The 6000-nt window shown below is 36.6% G+C and overlaps 1 protein-coding gene across 1 annotated transcript in view; it reads left to right on the top strand.

Annotated features, from left to right (window-relative positions):
- Nucleotides 1-6000, top strand: part of LOC112159110 (metabotropic glutamate receptor 7) — an 82563-nt gene that overhangs the window by 59801 nt on the left and 16762 nt on the right. The window lies entirely within an intron of this gene.

Below are 6000 nucleotides of genomic sequence, written 5' to 3' on the forward strand. Positions count from 1 at the left end.
ATAGAGAGAAAGGGCTTGTTTTTAACCCACATGTCAGTCGACATATTTTGCATTCAGCTTCTGACAGCAGAGAGCTTCTGGGGTTGTTGATGTTGTTGAAATCTGACAACTGAAACATTGTACACACTCTTTATGCTCCTCCTGGAGCTAATTAGCTAGAAGGCTTTACTGTGCTTAATGGAAGTCTTTGATCACATTTTGTCAGATGAAAATTCAGGATAAAATTCTAAGCTCCTGGTATGTTGCAGGGAATCAGAAGGATTTCCGAGGAAAAATACATAAAGATGTGAAATATATATGTTTTTTTAAGTTTACATCCAGAAGGCAGGAAATGCAACACAATTTATCTATTTTATAGAGTTGCAATACATCAGAAACAATAACATATTAAGTGTATGTACTTCTTAGTATACAAAAATAGCTGGAAAAGTAAGCAACCAATATTTCAGTTCTAGATTCAAAATAGCTTATTCCATTAGATACCCAAAAACTTTATTGTACCCCAAAAAAAAATCTTTTATGTATACATGAGTGCAAACAGGGTGGAATTGGTGGAGGAAAGTTTCAGGTCTGATGTGTGACTAGAGTGTCAGCAAGGTAAAAGTGAAGAAAACTGTGGTGGGAGCAAGATGTTGAAGTTCTCTATGGGAGTGATAAAGATGGACCCAATCAGGAATTAATCCATCAGAAGAACAGGTTATGTTAGATCAGGGGTGGGCAAACTGTTTAATCTGGTAAACAAACTAGAATAATTTAAATTGATAATCGTAATTATTGCTTTATTTTCCCTGTATTTCAGGTGTCTCCCCATAGATGGTGGAATATAGAAGCATAGCTTATTTTTTATGTCTGTTTTTTTTTAGATTTTCGTATCTGCCTAAAGCTTTCTGATAGAAATGTACTTTATAATGAAAACTGTTTATTGAAGCCCTAATATGTATTAAATAAAAACACAGACCACTGATAGTAAATCGTTTTTTATTTTAGCTTTTCAATTGTGTGAAATTTCGTATTGTAGTTTGTATCTAACTGGACATGTCTCTTGGGGGATTTTAGCCCAGTCTTCCATTGCAAATTGTTTCTGCTCATCTTGAATTCATGCTTTCTGAGCATGGACATTAACCTTGAACTCCCTTTGCAGATTCTCAATAGGACTGAGATCTCAGTGCTGGAAAAAAAACCCCACAAGCTCAGTTTCAATATCCAACAACAGGTTTCTGAACTACTGCAGACAAATTGCATGTTTTGGAGTTTTGTCTTAGTAGAAGACCAATCAATGAGAGAGAGTTTATCAATTCTAATTCTTTATTTTTACACACCAAAGCAGAATCCTCTGAAGGTGTTCAACTTCCTAGATATATTGGGATTTTTTTCTTTACTGCACAAGCAAGAGCAGAGTTTATTTTCAGTTTAGCTTCATTGGACCAAAGACCCTTCTATTGTTTTCTCTGACACGATTCTACTGGAGATGGTTCTTTTAGCCTTAATATGTGCAGATCTAAACAGAATTTAACGTAACCAAAACAAATGTAATCAAATGATATGATTTTAATTATATTCTAGCACAAAAAGTATACCTTTGTTCAATAAAACCTTATGAGTCATCAAATTGAAAGCCTTGTATTCAATATTCATTAGTTTTCACTAAAAGAGTTCATGATTCAAACTCAAGGAAACCTTAAATTAACTGTAAAATATAACAAAAGCAAAACCCTAAAGAAAACTTTTGCAGCATTAAAAGTCTGCGTATCAAAAAAAAAAAAAAAAAAATCCTGGTCTCCATGGTAACAGAGCTACTGGTCTCATTACTGTTTCCGCACTGTGTGTGATCGGGAGGTTTTCCAGAGAACACCACTCATTGTCCAAATAACAAATGGCACCTTTATGCCCCGAGATAAATGGCAGGTGATAATCTGCCCAGACAGCATAGAAATAACACATTTGTCATACAGGTGCACACATCACAAGCACACTGCAGAGGCAAAAACTGTGTCACGGAGGTGCAGTCCAGTATCTGTCATTACTGGCCACATATGAGAGACAATGAATTGTTCTGTCACACCTATCTATGCAGCACAGGGAAGCATTTCTGCTGTATTTTCATGTTTATTTATTCATTTGTTTATGTTACATAGTCATTATTATGTGGTCAAACGGCCTCCCAACAAGTCAACAAACTCTATACATAGAATTATTTCTATTCCTGAGAATATAGTGCAGCAAAGATCATGTTTAAATGTGCTACACCTGTCAAAGCCATAGCTGTACAAAGTGGTCTCTTCAGAGAATGACACCTGTTGACTTTAGAAGAGCACGGTTTTCAGAATGACTGACAGTCATGTTTTTTGGTTCAGAAGAGTCGTGTCAGCAATGTTTGCACAGTTTTGCTGCTTTTGGATGGAGACAGGTACTCATTTCCAGCTTTACCTTTCTGTATGACTTTTCTGGCAGTGAATTCCCCAGAGTTTAGCATAGCTCTTTTGATGTGCATTAAGATACTTTCCAACAAACACTCATGTACAATACTGTTCAAAAGTTTAGGGTCACCCAAACAATTTTGTGCTTTCTATGAAATCACACTTTTTTTACCAGATGAGTTGTACACTGAATAGGAAATATTGTCAAGACATTGACAAGGTTAGAAATAACGATATCATTTGAAATCATATTTTTTCAAACTTTGCTTTTTTCAAAGAATCTTTTCTATTTTCAGAAACTACAGACCTTTTGCAGTTCTAGCTGTTAGTTTGTTGAGGTAATCTGGAGAGATTTTGCGAAGCCCCTCCCACAATTTGGATTGTCTAGACGGGAGCTCCTCCTACTGTACCAAACGATGAAGCTACTCCTACAACGACTCAACTGGTTTTAGATCTGCACTAGCCACTGTTGCAGAGTCCTCTGTCCAATGTTTGTGCTCTTTTGCCCATATTGATCTTTTGCTTTTGTTAGCCAGTCTCAGGAATGGCTTTTTCTTTCCACTCTCCCCTAAAGAACACCATCCCAAAGTCGCTTCTTCCCTGTGGATGATGAGACTGCCATTTTTAAGGTACTTTTAAATGAAGCTGCCAGGTGAGGACCTGTGAGGCGTCTATTTCTCAAACTGGAGACTCCGATGGTCTTATCTTCTTACTCAGTTGTGCAGCGGGGCCTCCCTCCTCTCTTTCTACTCTGGTTAGAACCTGTTTGTGCTGTTCTCTGAAGAGAGAGTTTGTCAAGTTCAGAGGAGAGACAGTGAATATACTGGTAGGCAACACATTCTCATCCCCATGTCGTCACATATTGATGTTTGGTTAAGAACTCCTCCCATGTTTTACTTTTTGGGTTTCCCCAACTTGTTCTTCCTCTTGTTCTTGCTCTCCCCATTAAGTCACAGGCACTGGTACCCTGTCCCAGTACCAGTACTGGTACTGCATCCAGTGCCAGGTTAGTGTTAGGGTACCGCTACCACATCTGGTACTGTGTCCGGCAGCTAGCACGTCAAGAAGCGACGAGTAGGGTAAACCTAAGACGTCAAAACGTGAGAGGGGTCCTTCATCGAACGACAATGGGACAACTTGGGGATGAGAATGTGCTGTGTTAGGAGGATACTGAGTCAAAAGAGATCTAGAGGAAGGCCAAAGAGGATGGTAGTGGACTCAGTGAACAAATACATGAAGGTAGCTGGTGTTAGAGTAGAGGATGCAGAAGACAGGGTAAGATTGTGGAAGATGACTCGCTGCGGCGACCCCTGAAGGGAAAAGCCGAAAGGAAAATAAGCTATTATCTCAAGAGAGTAGTACACACCTTTAAAGTAAATATTTAGTTTCTTGGCAGTTTCTGGCATGGAATAACCTTCATTTCTAAGAACAGCAAAAGACTGTCGAGTTTTACATGAAAGTTCTCTTTTTCTTACCATTTTGATCGTTTAATCAATCCCACAAATGTGATGCTCCAGATACTCAACCTACCTAAAGAAAGCTCAGTTTTATAGCTTTTCTCACCAGCCAAACAGTTTAAGCTGTGTGATCGCACAGAGGTTTCTAATCATCTGTTAGCCTTCAGACGCAATGAGGAAACACAAAGTAGCATTAGAACACAGGAGTGAGAGTTGTAGATATGCAACAAAAAACAGACATTTTCAGCTTGAATACTTTTTTTTTTTTTTAATAATTCACCACATTTATTTTAAAGTTTTCTTTATTTAAACAATTATGTTTTTCTTTCCAAAATTGGAATATTTCTCAGTGACTCCCACATTTTAAACAATAGTGTATTTTGGTCACATTTAAAAATCTGAAATGCACAATGCACATCCCTAAGTTTAGTCTTTCTTCACTATTATTTTATCTTCTTTTGGATGAAAACTCAGCTTCTTTCTGAAGCACAAAAAATCACTCTGAAACACTATGAAAAATTATAATAAAGTTACTGTTCTCACACTTTAAGTTTAGTAAGTTTTTTTCTTTATCCCCTTTTAGAAAACAGGGTGTAAAAGCAAATCTAAAATTAAATTTGTCAGCTGTTTTCAGTAAAACCACAAACCAAGGAGAAGCCTCATTAATTGCTTTAATGCTTGCCCATTGCAGCTGTTATCTTTGTACGTAGATTTATTATTTAATGTATACAATTGTGATCAAACCTTATATTAAAAGTTTATATCATTCTCAGAAATTGTAGAAATTGCAATATTTTAAGCTTCTGAAAAGATTGCCTCTTTCAGCCTTCCTTTGCAAACAGTTTCTATTTTCCATTTTGGGAAAAGGGATGTTCAGCAACGGCTCTTTTAAAGTGCTTTAGATGTGAGAGGGTGTCTAATGGGGCCCAGATGGAGGATCCAAATGCGAGAAAGATGAAACGAGTCAACCAAATGTAAACTAATAAAAACAGGTCACTTTCAAGATAAAGCAGGATGTTTCAGGACACAAAATCAAAGAAAACACCAAGAACAACAAAGCAATTTTAAACCTGTGACAATAGAGATGTGATGCAGAATTATGAGGTTGCCAAAAAATAACATACAAGATAAATAGTCTTTTTAAATCCATTTTTTACCTTCTTGTTTTAGCTTTTGCCACAATTGGCCTGGGTAAACTAATTGAAGTAGGAAGAGAAATGTAGGGTTGAGGTTTGTTGTGATAAAATACATTATTGGGTGCTAGGATGGGAAACAACTTGTTATAAAAAAAGTGACAACAACATGTTATAAATAAAAACGTGTCAGCAGAAAAAGTAACATTTACAATTTTCTCTGTTTTTATAATTAGTTTATGGACGGAAATAACATACAGTCATGCCTCGTTACATTCTAAAAATAACTGATAGGTGAAATCTGCTAATTACACACTTTAAACACTTTTCTCAGACAGACATAAACATTCTCACACTTTTCTGTCTTCTTTAAACTAAAGTTCAAACCTTTGTTAAAAAAATAAGTCCATTCTAAAGTGAAAACTATGATCTGCTCCATTTAAAGATTCGTGATTTATGCAGATTAGGGAAACCAAAAACACTCTGTTCTGGAGACCATTGACTGAATATGAGAACTGGACTGAGCGATCCCTCCCCCTTCGTGTTACAAATAGGAAGTACCTGCTGGTTTCAAGAAGCTAAAATCACATAGACTTCTATTAAGAAATAAACAGCTGTTACTTAGTCATTATGTTTCTCAGAATAGCCATTCTTCCTCTGATGTCCTTTTTAAACATCTTCTTGCTAATTAAAAACATTTTTTTTATTTTATTTTTTCTTTATTGCAAGTTATTCAAGTTACAAACTGACCAATCAGATGGCTCAGTTAAAGCATGTAGCGCCCGTTAGCCCCCACCTCACCTCAAACATTGACAAATGACAAAAATCTGCTAGTAGTAGAAGGGGTGTGGACTTCAACAAGCTTAATTATGATTAGCGACAGTAGTTGCCATAGAAACGTAGACTCAGACCAACCCGGACCAATCGCTGTTGTCTGGCTCCAACATGGCAATTTCTGTATCGGGGAAAAATGACGACAGAAAGGTTTTTTTT

The sequence above is a fragment of the Oryzias melastigma genome, linkage group LG7 (assembly GCF_002922805.2).
Source record: "Oryzias melastigma strain HK-1 linkage group LG7, ASM292280v2, whole genome shotgun sequence".
NCBI lineage: Eukaryota > Metazoa > Chordata > Actinopteri > Beloniformes > Adrianichthyidae > Oryzias > Oryzias melastigma.